The sequence below is a fragment of the Lycium ferocissimum genome, chromosome 3, assembly GCF_029784015.1.
Source record: "Lycium ferocissimum isolate CSIRO_LF1 chromosome 3, AGI_CSIRO_Lferr_CH_V1, whole genome shotgun sequence".
NCBI classification, from domain to species: Eukaryota; Viridiplantae; Streptophyta; class Magnoliopsida; order Solanales; family Solanaceae; genus Lycium; species Lycium ferocissimum.
In genome coordinates this window covers 9,906,592-9,919,176 of record NC_081344.1, presented here as the reverse complement: position 1 = coordinate 9,919,176, position 12,585 = coordinate 9,906,592, and positions in this window count along the sequence as shown.

Here is a 12,585-nt window from a genome sequence, read left to right as displayed (position 1 = left end):
TCTCAAAATGCCTGGCTTCCAAAGGAATCAAAATTACTGTAGCCAACACTCTCTAATGCCAAGGCCATGAAAGCTGCTTTATCTGACTCCATGATCTCTATGGAATCCATTTACGATGATTGCTCTGAGGGCGGGGTGTTTGGTCCCGGAGGTTTCAGAGGATTTCTAGACAGATTCCAGACTCGTGGCTCAATAAACCTCACTAAATTCATCTTGGATCAAGTTGTAATTTTAGGCACATAATTCAAATAAGGAAAGGTTTAATAATCAAATTGTAATGGATTTTTTTAAGTTTAGTGTATAGAATATTCATGTATTATAAGATTGAATAATTAAAATTTTAGTTATTGTACAGGCTGGCTCATATTTTTTTCCACTGAGATACATATATGGAACTAATCTTTAAGACATAATTCGCGTGATCAAGAAGATTAAATTACCTCAAACGTGACTGATGTTCCGTGAATGCGGTAATAGTTTATAAAAAAACTGAAACACACAAAAGGAAAAATGTACCACATATATTATAATTAAATCAAGCGAACGTGCAAGTATTTACCAAAATCCTGACAAATTAGTCTCATTACAATGCACAAAATGCACCACATAATTATACAAAGAGAAACACCCATAATCAAAACCCGAACAAAGCTCTAGCCCTCATATCCCAAAGCACAACCATCATTAACCATTATGTAGGAAAAAAAAAAAGGAACAACAAAAACAAAAGGATAAAACTACGACATGCTGACATAATTTATTTTCAATTGAGATAAATAAACGAAATTAATCTCTGAGAGACAATTCTTGTAATAAAGAAATTAAATAATGTATAAAATTGTAATAACATTGCGTGTGTATTGCATCAGAATGAGGCAACAATGTAAACATCTTCCTTTATATAGAAAGTCAAAGGCAGTTCAAATTATGTTTTCTTGATGTCTTGTCATTGTGAAATTTGTATGAATATAGGATTTAAAGAATACGTAGGATATGAAGTTTAATATTCGAATTCAAAGTTCTGACGTAATATAAATAAGGAAAAATTTAATAATCGCAATTTTAATTAATTTTGAAGTCCTAAATATTAAAAAAATAACTAAGGAATTCTTTTACTTTTTCAAAAATAAAATATTTTCCAAAGTAAAAAAAAATCCAAAAATAACGGTGAGTATTATCCATAAACAGATGAATAGAAAAATATCATAGAATAATTAATTGCCGAACCAAAGGGTAGTAGTAATTATTGCCGTGGTTTTTTTTTTTTTTTTTTTTTTTGTGAGAAAAATAATAATTATAATTCAACATATCTAGCATTCCATGTTTGACTTGGACTCTAAAACTTTTCCTACGTGAACATAATTTTTTACTTCAATTCTCTTAATTTTAGGACTTCTTACCTAATTCAAATAAGGAAATATTGAAAAACTGAAATTTTAGTTGATTTTAAGTTCTAAATATTAGGATAATAATTAAATTACAATATTACACATTTATTTAATGAGGAAAATAGTAAATGACAGTTTTGTCTATTGTGGATCTTTTAATGAAGGGCAAAAAGTTCAATCAACATTTCTAAGGCCCTTCATGCTTTTAATGTACTATAGATTAATTTCTTGGCAACCTGGCTAAATGAAGAGAAAAACTGGATAAATATAACCCTTTATAATTTGAACATAAGAAAACAATCCTCTGAGACGTTTTATGTGCAAAAATAAAACTAAACAAATTTATAAATAATAGTAATAAAATTAATTGACCATTAACATGTAATTGGCTTGTTAAATTACACAAAAATGTAAAGAATTACTAAATTTTACTTTATCTGTTTCATTCTACATGACAATAGTTTTAAGAAAGGGAAAAAGACTTTCAACTCAGGTCAAATGTAATTATTAGCTTTTAACGTAAATATAATTAGACATTTTTATGATTACAAGAGCCAGTCATTAAAAGCAAAATTTAGGTTTAAATTAAGGAATTTTCAAATATAAAAGACTGTTAGTTTTTTGGAGTATCATATAAAATAGAATAAAGAGGGTAGAGAATGTCATTTTATGTGTCTTATTAGTTTAATCGGTAAGAAGTTTAAGAATGTAAAAGAGATTTTTCAATCTTATAATTTTAAATTAAAAGTATGTATAATATAGCAAAAATATCTTTTAAATCTTATGATCTTAAATATATATCATGATATTTTATAAGGGAGTGATATTTTTCCTATATATAAGAAAATTAAAAAAATGTAAATACAAACAAAAAAATAAAAAGAATTAAATCAACAAACGTCACATCAACCAACGGCTTAATCTTATGGGAGAAAGTAGTACGTGAGGATTGGTTAACAAAAGATTGCATCAAAAACGTTGTATATCCTTCTGTCTGAAAATGGCCCCTTTTGGAAAGTGAACGTGATCTCTCTATCCAAGTGACGTATTATGATTTGCTTTTTTATTTTGCTTTTATCTTCATCTCAAATAGTAATATAGAAGTTTGAAACTAAGCAAGACAAACGTGCAGGCTGGTTCTTGAGTTCTAAGTTTTGGGCTTTAATTTTCTTTTGTCTCATTTTCTGCTTGGTACTTTTTGGAGGAGAATGATTGATTTTGCTTGTTGGAGGTGATAAAAGGTTATACCTTGAATGTCCCACAAAAACATAGTTCTTGCAGTGAGGAAATTCACATGAATAATGCTACCGGCAGTTGCATTTTTTGGATAATAGAGTCGTGAAGAAATTTATGTCTAAAGAAAAGGTACAGAAAAGTATGCCACATAGTTTTTGTTTCACATAATAAGTAGTAATGCATGTATTGTTAGCACTTGGAAGTCCTTGGGTACTTAGAAGGAATTAACAATGTGTGACGAGAGGCAAATTCAAAGATTTTAAGGACTAAATTTTTTGTTGGTTACTAAGTTTTATATATTAAGTGATTTTTTTTTTAATTTTTGTAAATATACAAGATTCGGGCTAAAATTACTAGATTCTATCGAAACCGTAACTTTATTGTGAGATCCGTTGATTGTATGACTATCTGTTTCATTTAATATACGGTTATAACTCCTCTCTTTTTTTTAGGTATATATATTCCAACAAAACAGTAGTAATACCTTTTCTATATTAAAAATGTCTAACTTTTAATATAATTAATTTCTTATTTTACTCTTTATAGTAAATAACATGCTCTTATATATATTTATAAAAATGTCATGATACGTTTAAGATCGCACGTTCATCAAGGAGGTCAATATCTACTATATAGACATACAAAATTAACCTTTTATATACAAAATAAATTTTCAGTGAAGAACCGGGGTTCATTTGAAACCATTCCGCCCCTCTGATTCCGTCACTGTGCATGTTTAAAGCTTTATAAAATGAAAATGGACTATATTTGTGCATCCAATAATGTTTTTGTCATTAATAGATACTTATGTTTGCTTGTATTTTGAGTATTCATGAAGTTAGAGCTCAATGAACAAAAAGAAAAGAGGATTTTTCTTAATTTGTCACCTTGTAGCCGTGCTCTCTTCTGCTAAGTCACTCAAAGTGAATCAATCGTAATATTTGTGGAAACATTGAGACATAGTTTCTAGCTAAGGATTTTTTAAGAGAATTTCCACCCGTAACTTCGCTTCTTATGGGGTAATATCTCCTTTCTTTTTCTTTCTTAGGAAAATTTGGATTGCATTTCAACTATTTTAATCACTGGCGATCTTTTTCTAATCTTCACTTAATTTTCCAAAGTATGGCTTTTTCTATTAATGCGAATTTCGTATAAAACACAATCCAAAGAGCCGAAGGAAAAAAAAAAGTATATTTCAAGGTTGTTTCTCTATTTCAGCATCATTATTAATTTCCTTCTCTATTTATTCACTAAAGAAAAGAAAAATATAAAGAGAACATATCATTTTTCGCAGCTTGAGCCTTGATCAATTCCGGACGTTGCGAAATGGTCAGCTAGAGTATGACAAAGCTTGTTAAAAAGGACAAATCAAGCGTGATAAGAAAACTGAAAACCGATTTTTGCACAATTAGACGTTCAGTTGAAAACTAAATTGCTCGTCAAAAAAAATCTATTAGGATTAAACTCGAGAAAAAAAGAAGATGTTATTTCACAGGCACTACCAAATATGTTATAATGAGCAAGTTTTCGATTGAAATATACTAACCAGTACAGTTGTTGAATGTGACTCACAGTTGTTGAATGTGACTAAAATTCTTAGTACTTTAGACGTACAAAAGTGAGACTCTGTAGAGTTCTTTATCGAATGAACTGTATTGTGATCTAAACTAGACTCAACATAATGCTTTCTTGGCAATAATACACAAAATTCGTCTTTCCTAACAAATTAAGATTACAATAGAAGGGATCAGCGGAATGTGCTTAATATGCTTCCAAATAGTTTAGTATTCCAACGGGAATTTTAAAAAAAATATTCAATTTTTTTTTTTTTTTTTAGTTTGATGTTAAAAATTATTCAACTTTGAAGGTTCCTCAACATGTTAGTAACATATACATAATTACATATATAAAATGCGCGACCTTTTCAATATGTAAGATGTTATGCTCCTTATTTTTTCGTACTTAATTCGCAATTTGAGTTTATTTTTCATGTCGTTTTACTTTACTACATTACCTTTGAAATAAATAAAAAAAATCACTAGACGTGATTAAGGACTTACCTAATATTCTAACTCAAGTAGAAGACCTTTTCAAGGAGTTTACTGATATTTCTATGACTACTTGGAAAAGAAAATGAAACAGAACTTAATGCACGCAGCCTCCTCTTTTGTCATCTATTGCAAGGTGCAAACTCTTTTCTAGTGTCGGCCTCCCATTGGATTCAAGTACGTTCACATTGTTAAAAAAATTATCGAAGTTCAATGCTCCTTTTTCACAAAATTTTGAGTTAACCCAATTTTGACCAGTTATTTCGTTGCAATGTACACTATAATACAACAAAAATAACTACGTTTCAATTCCTAACAAATTGAGATTTTAAATTCATTGTACACCATGTACTAATTTTCGTTATCCACCCATTTGTTCATGACATATATATGTGAACAATGTGAGTCTACTGGAGCTGCTCATTTAAATCAGCTAAGATTTTGACTGGATACAAAATGTGATACTCGTATTTTAAATTTTGGTAGATTCAAATTGCAACCCAAGCCAAAATCGAAGAAATTAATGGGAATTTATTTTGCCCTAAGTTTGTGCTAAATTGGTGCTATAGGGAATTGAACTTGAACCTCAAGGTAAATTTTGAATACCCTAAACCAATGAACCAACCTCTACTCTTGTGCTCAGGGGTTTCAAAATTTATATATGTACATATAAAATAAATAATTACCTTATATATACAGTGTAATTTTTTGTTAAGGGTGTTCGGGTGAACACCCTCGCCACCACATACCGCCCTTGCATGGATAGTACAAGGGATCAGCTAAAACCTGTATTAAGTTTGTGTGGTCTGTTTGCATTAATGGCACCAAATGAGATTCCGAATCTTATTTTGTTTTAAGTTGATTTTGAGGACAATTGACTCAATAGCGAATAGGTCGTTTGAGAAACATTTCGGATATTGAGGATCAGTGTACTGCTCTGTGTTTCTGCGTGAGGATGTACATTTGATCGAACCTCGTTAATCCTTGTGTTGTTTTTTTTTTCTTACACCTTTTGCTTTATGTATGATTGTGCTCTACCCTAACTATCAGGAAAACCCAAGGGTGCACTTATACGTCGTAACAGTTGACGTCCATCCGTGGAAGTTCTATCAGGCTTAACTGTCGATTATAATTGACTAATTGCTATTGAACATACACTTATTTAACCCTAACTCAATATTATGTAATTTATATTTGCTTAGTTGTGTCTTAATCACTGCTGTCCATTTAATATCTTACAAAAATCTCATAAATAATAATGTTGTACGATCGTTGGTTCTGTGGACCATAGTGGTGCTCGACAAATCGCTAAGTTAAATGATATATGTTCTCTCAGGAAAAAAGTTATGATTAAGTAGGTTTTCATCGAGGTTTTAACAAGAAAATACATCCGAAATATGGCACTTGTCATTTGAACATTCATTGGAATATGAAAATATAATATATGTGATCTTCTTATTCAGTGGCGACTACTGATTTTGGAGGTTGGATTTCATGTTTGACTAGTTCTAGAAGGGCACATGTCCAGTTAATAATTAATTCATGTATCCTTCAAGCTAAGAGTAGTCTCAACAACATGTTTCAAAGGGTAATGGACTACCATAAACAACATCATACGCGATGTGAGTCCACAATATGTTTTTTATTAGCAGTCATAAAAGAATCATTTATGTTTTTAATTTATCATATGTATATGCATATGTGTTCGTTTTGGGATTTTTAAATTTTATATATTGGCTTCGTAGATCTAAGCAAGAGGATCTGTATGAAACAAAATGAAAACATAAAGTACGTGGTTAAGTGTCGGGGCAAAACAAAATTCGTCTGAAGCCAGAAACTCTGCACAAACTTTTTTTTTTTTTTTTTCAATTTCTCCTTCTTTTTTTTTCTTTTTTCTTTTTTTCTTTTTCTTTCAGAGAAGTGAGACAATTTGACATGTTTGGAAATCAAGTCAAAGGAATAAAAAATCATGTTATGGTCGGAGGGAATTCCCAATTATTACCAAAATGAGAATAAAATATAAGAAGGATATTGGCAGATTCCTTGGGCATTTTGCACTTGTCGTTATTCTTGTCCTTAAACTATAATAATTTAATCATGGACAAACTCACCAACAAAATATTTTAAAATACTAGTCCCTTAATTATCAGAGGCATGTCGTAATCCAAAGTTTTTATGAATAATTAAGTGTTGAAAATTAGACTTAAACAGGCACCTGCCATATGTCATTATCGAAAAATATTTTATTTTGATGACAAGTAACATTGATTTTGTCCAAGGGTCAAAAGTCCATCCAATTTCGTCCAATTATCCTGTTAGATAAAATTAAATGGAGTAAAAGTTATACTGTGAAATGATTTAGGACTCTGACTTGAGCTGTTCGATTTGAATCCTGACAAGGGAACCTCAACCAATTTTATCCAACTAATTCACCCAAGATCAGTAAATTTTAAGTGCAAAGATTGATATTGTTCCATACTAGCTAATTGTTTCGGACTCAATAAACATGACAAGAGAAAAAGAAGATACTAATTAAAATCTGATGGTTGAGTTGGTTTCATAAATTTGACGTTGGATTAATTCTACTTTTATTTTATATATCTAGTGTTATGAACTCATGATCGTGTATATAGCTCTTAAAATGTACTATCAATTTGCATTCTCCATCGAAGAACATTAAGGTTTTTGTAAGATTTTGAATACTGAGGATGAAAAATTTTCCTTGTAATATTGATGATTCTAATCTGTACAGTGCTCCTCTCTTTTATACAAAATATTTGGGGACTAAAATGCTAATAATCTATTCTTTGTAACTAACCCATCACTATCTATTTATAGCTATCAATAAAACAAAAATAAAGTGCCATTGTTACTATGTATACATCTATACAATAGTTATGGTGTGGAACTCTTTATTTGGGCTGCTTTAGTATTTGGGCCACTTCCACTTCTTTGTCCAACGTTCTGTATCTGAGGCCCAAACCTTGCACAGTTCTTTTGTGTTCTTGTATAATCCATCTGAGGCCCAAGTTCTTTTTGGTCAAAGTCATTATGTTCCTCAACAAAGACTGCATAAGTCTTTTTCTTGTTTTGATCGAAACCACCATAGACGAGGTAAATGATGGTGGTTTCTCACTCTTCTTCTTCGTAGTATCATCACTAAAACCAACACCCCCCTCAAGTTAGAGGGGAGGGAAACGACCCCCAGCTTGGAGAGAATATCCCGATGAGAGGGCCCTGAAAGTGCTTTGGTGAACAAATCGGCGAGTTGTGCCGCCGATGGAACAAATTGAAGAGTAATAAGCCCGGCGAGGAACTGCTGTCTGACAAAATGACAGTCAAGTTCCACGCGTTTCGTGCGTTCGTGGAACACAGGGTTACGAGCAATATGAATCACGGCTTGGCTGTCGGAGAACACCGGTACCGGAGAAGTAACCGGCAAAGAGAGATCTTGAAACAAACGCACCAACCAAGTGAGTTCTGCCGTTACTTTTCGCATGGAACGATACTCCGATTCCGTAGAAGATAGTGAGATCAAAGCTTGTTTCTTCGATTTCCAAGAAATGGGGATCCCCCAAGTGTAATAAAGAAACCACTGATGGATCTTCGAGAATCGGAGCAAGATGCCCAATCGGCATCACAATAAGCTAAAAGATCGAAATTTTTGGTGGAAGAGAGAAGAATTCCTTAACTTGGATCCAACTGAAGATATTTCAACACACGTAGGGCTGCAAGGAGATGAGATTCACAAGGGCGATGCATAAATTGGCTGAGTTTGAGGACAGGGAAGGCCAGATCAGGATGTGTGTGGGTAAGATAATTTAATTTTCCTATTAGATGCATGTATAGTGTAGGATCTGGTAAAGGACTATCCATGTCTGAAAATAACTTTGTAGAAGGATCTAACGGAGAGGTTGCCTTGGGCAAATGCTCACAATTGAATTCTTCCAACAATTCGATGGCAAACTTTCTCTGATTAACAATGTAACCCTTTGGCTCTCTGAGAATCTCTAAACCAAGAAAATAATGAATATCCCCTAGGTCCTTTATTTTGAACTCTGAGTGAAGAAAACACTTGATGTCTTGAATTTCTATGATATCATTCCCTATTAGCAATATATCGTCAACGTACACTACTAGGATTGAAACAAGATTTCCTGATTTTTTAAAGAACAATGAATAATCATTCAAAGATGCAGTATAACCTTTGAAAATCAGTGCTCCGAACGATGTCTAGAATACCGCATTCGGATATTTCAATCCATAGAAGAACCTTCTATGTGCACACGTACTTGGGAGAAGGAGGAGTCATTCCTGGAGGGAATTTCATGAATACTTCTTCTTCCAAAGAACCATGTAGGAATGCATTATGTACATCTAATTGAGAAACTTTCCAATCCTTCTTGATAGCCACGGTCAAAAGACACCTGATTGTAGTCATTTTCACAACGGATGAAAATGTCTCATTGAAGTCAATTCCATGTTGTTGAATGTCTCCTCTGACCACTAGTATAGCTTTCAGTCTTTCAATAGACCCATCAGCCAAATGCTTAACTTTATAAACCCATTTACATGGTAAGGCTCTTTTACCAGATGGTAGTTCAACTATATCCCAGATGTGATTTAGTTGTAAAGCTTAAATCTCATCATTCATAGCTGCTTTCCACCCAGGGTGAGAATTTGCTTCAGAAAAACTAGCAAGTTCTGTGATCATAAAGATGGATTTGATAATGTTTTGGTTAGGAGGGGATAGGGCATTAAAACTATAGGATTGTGGTGTGAAAGGTTGAGTTAGACAGAAGTCTGTAAAATCAGTGAGCACTACAGTATTACAAATGAAATCATCTAGATATTTAGGTTGATGTCTCACTCTAAATGATTGTCTGGGTTCAGGTACTGATAAAGGGACTTGAGAGGGTGAGTCTGAATGGATGTTTGGATTTGAAAGTGAGTGTGGAGAGGTTGGATTAGGATCAGAGTTGATAGGAGTAGATGGTTCTTGTGTGGGATTTGTGGAGAGATTAGGATCAGGTCTAGATGGAGAATTGATAGATTCATTCTGAGGTGATTCAGAGGTAGGAATATCTGGTGATGTGAATAAAGGTGTATGGGATGAAGAGGAGGTGGAAAAAGGGAAGATTGTTTCATGAAAACATACATCTCTAGACACAAATACCTTATTGGTTTGAAGATCTAGAACCTTGTACCCTTTTTGATGTTGAGGATATCCTAGCAGCACACATTTTGTTGCCCTTGCTGCAAATTTTCCTCTTCCTTGGGTCAGAGTAGACACAAAGCATAAACATCCAAAAACCTTAAGATACTTATAAGAAGGAATTTTTCCGAACAAAATTTCATGAGGACACTTTCCTTTGAGAACCTTTGAAGGAAAAAGATTGATTAGATGAGTAGCTGTCAACACACATTCTCCCCAATAAGATATGGGCAAATTAGACTGAAAATATAAAGATCTTGCCACTTCCAATAGATGTCTGTGTTTTCTTTCCACCACCCCGTCTTGTTGGGAGGTGGAACACTGACTCTTTTGGTGCGGAAATCCTTTTTTTTCGGTACAGGAAACTTGCTTAGCCGATCCTATCCCTAACTCCAAGGCATTATCAGATCTTATGCACTTCACTTTCTTGTTGAATTGTCTTTCTACCATAGATAAGAAACATTTAAGTACATAAAATGCATTTCCTTTTGTGCTAAGTAGAAATGTCCAAGTTCCTCTCTTTGTAATCATCCACAATAGTCAAAAAATATTTAAATCCATTGTAAGTAAGATGCTTATAAGGTCCCCATGTGTCAATGTGAATTAAATAAAAAATGTCCTTACTTCTTATCTCACTTAGATGGAAAGGTGACCTAGTTTGTTTAGCTTGAGGACAGATATGACAAACACAATCTGAAACTGAAGGAAATTTGATAAAACTGAGTTGTTTTATTACATAGAATGGCAAATGCCCAAGCCTCATATGCCATAGATTTACATCAGTAAGAACATTGCCAACTATTGGAAAAGAAACTAAATTAGAAACTAGCTTGGAATCACTTCCTTGTTGAAAAGAAACTACTCTTTCATTTGATTGAAAACTAGACTGAGACACAGAGGGCTGTAATAGATACAATCCCTCTCTAACTTCACCAAAAGCTTCTACCCTCTTCATTAATAGGTCCTGCAAAATACACCCACTAATAATGAATAACATGTGACACCCAATCTCTACACATAATCTATTTACTGAAAGTAGATTATATTTGAAAGTTGGCACTTATAGAACATTTTGAAGAGTAAGATTAGGAAGAATAGGAACACTCCCTGTATGAGTGACAAGTAACCTGAATGAAATTGGCAAACTTATACTTAAAGGAACAGGGAGAGCAACAAGACTACTGAAAGAATTGGAGTTAAAACACATGTGCTTAAATGCACCTGAATCAATTATCCAGGTATTAGAATTAAAAACTGTAAAACATGTTCCTGAATATTTGAGAATAGTACCAGCTATTACATTTGTATCTGGTCCTGAGTATCTTTGAAGTATGAGACATTTGCATGTGTTTGAACATCTGCTCCAACTCATTTCTTTGCTCTTTGCTGAAATGTTGGAAATTTAATCCATCCTGAGTAATGTGGGAATCACCAGCTTCACCTGTTTCTTCATTAGTTATTCCTGCATTTTCCTTCACTGTGACTTAAGCATTCTTCCCTTTGTTAAATTGGAAATCATATGGGAACCCATGTAGCCTATGACAATCATCTACTAAATGCCCAGTCCTCATGCAGTAAGTGCAAGTTGCATTAGGGTCATATTTGTTCTTACTCCCTTTTGATTTGTTGGTGAATTTCTGGGTGTAGTTTGTGGTTTTTGGATAAGTTTGAGTGTAATTTCCAGCTCTAGGATAACTAGGTTGTGGGTAGTTTCTAGTTCTAGGATAACTTGCACCTTTTGATAACTGTCCTGATCCTTTATAGTTGTTGAATTTTCCCTGATTAGTTACCATAAAAGAAGATGAGTCTGAAAATACATGAGTACTGATGTGCACTTCCCTTTGGCTTTCATCTTGAAGTAACAATGAATAGACAGTATCCATACTAGGTAAAGGGTTTATCATGAGGATGTTGCCTACAGCACAGGTATACACCTCATTCGGACGTACGAGAAAGTGAATCAACCTACGATCCTGCAGACCGATTTTTGCTATTTTGCCTTCCCTTGACATGTGCAATCACAACTACACACAACATCAGAGTTGAGGCAGTCCAATTCATCCCAAATTTTCTTGAGTTTTGTGAAGTAACCAGATATGCTTGAGTTTCCTTGCACTAATGTACTCAGTTCCTTTTGAAGATGGTACAGTTTTGTTCCATCTGATTTTCCAAATCATTGTTGCAAACTGTCCCATATCTACTTTGTTGATGTTGAATACATTACACTATCAGCAATTTCTTTGGATAGAGAGTTCGAAATCCAAGCAGTTACCACGTCATTACAAGAAGACCATTGTAAGTATTCTTTTGAATTCGGATCTGGACTTTTGCATACACCATTGACAAACCCCAGCTTTTTCTTTGCAGATAAAGCTATGAGAATTGATCTTCTCCATCCTGGGAAGCCTTTGCCATCAAAAATGGTGTTGATGAGATTGATTCCAGGACCATCTGAAAAAGAGAGGTGATATGGGTGATTGAAGTTATAGCTGACACTCTTTGAAGTATTTACAGTAGAAACCTCAGTGGTTTGATCACCCATTTTTCTGGTGTATGTTTAGAACTTGAAATTAGTATGATTTGGTTTTGTGATAATGGATCGAGCTTCACTGCTCTGATACCATGTAAGATTTTGAATACTGAGGATGAAAAATTTTCCTTGTAATATTGATGATTCTAATCTGTACAGTGCTCCTCT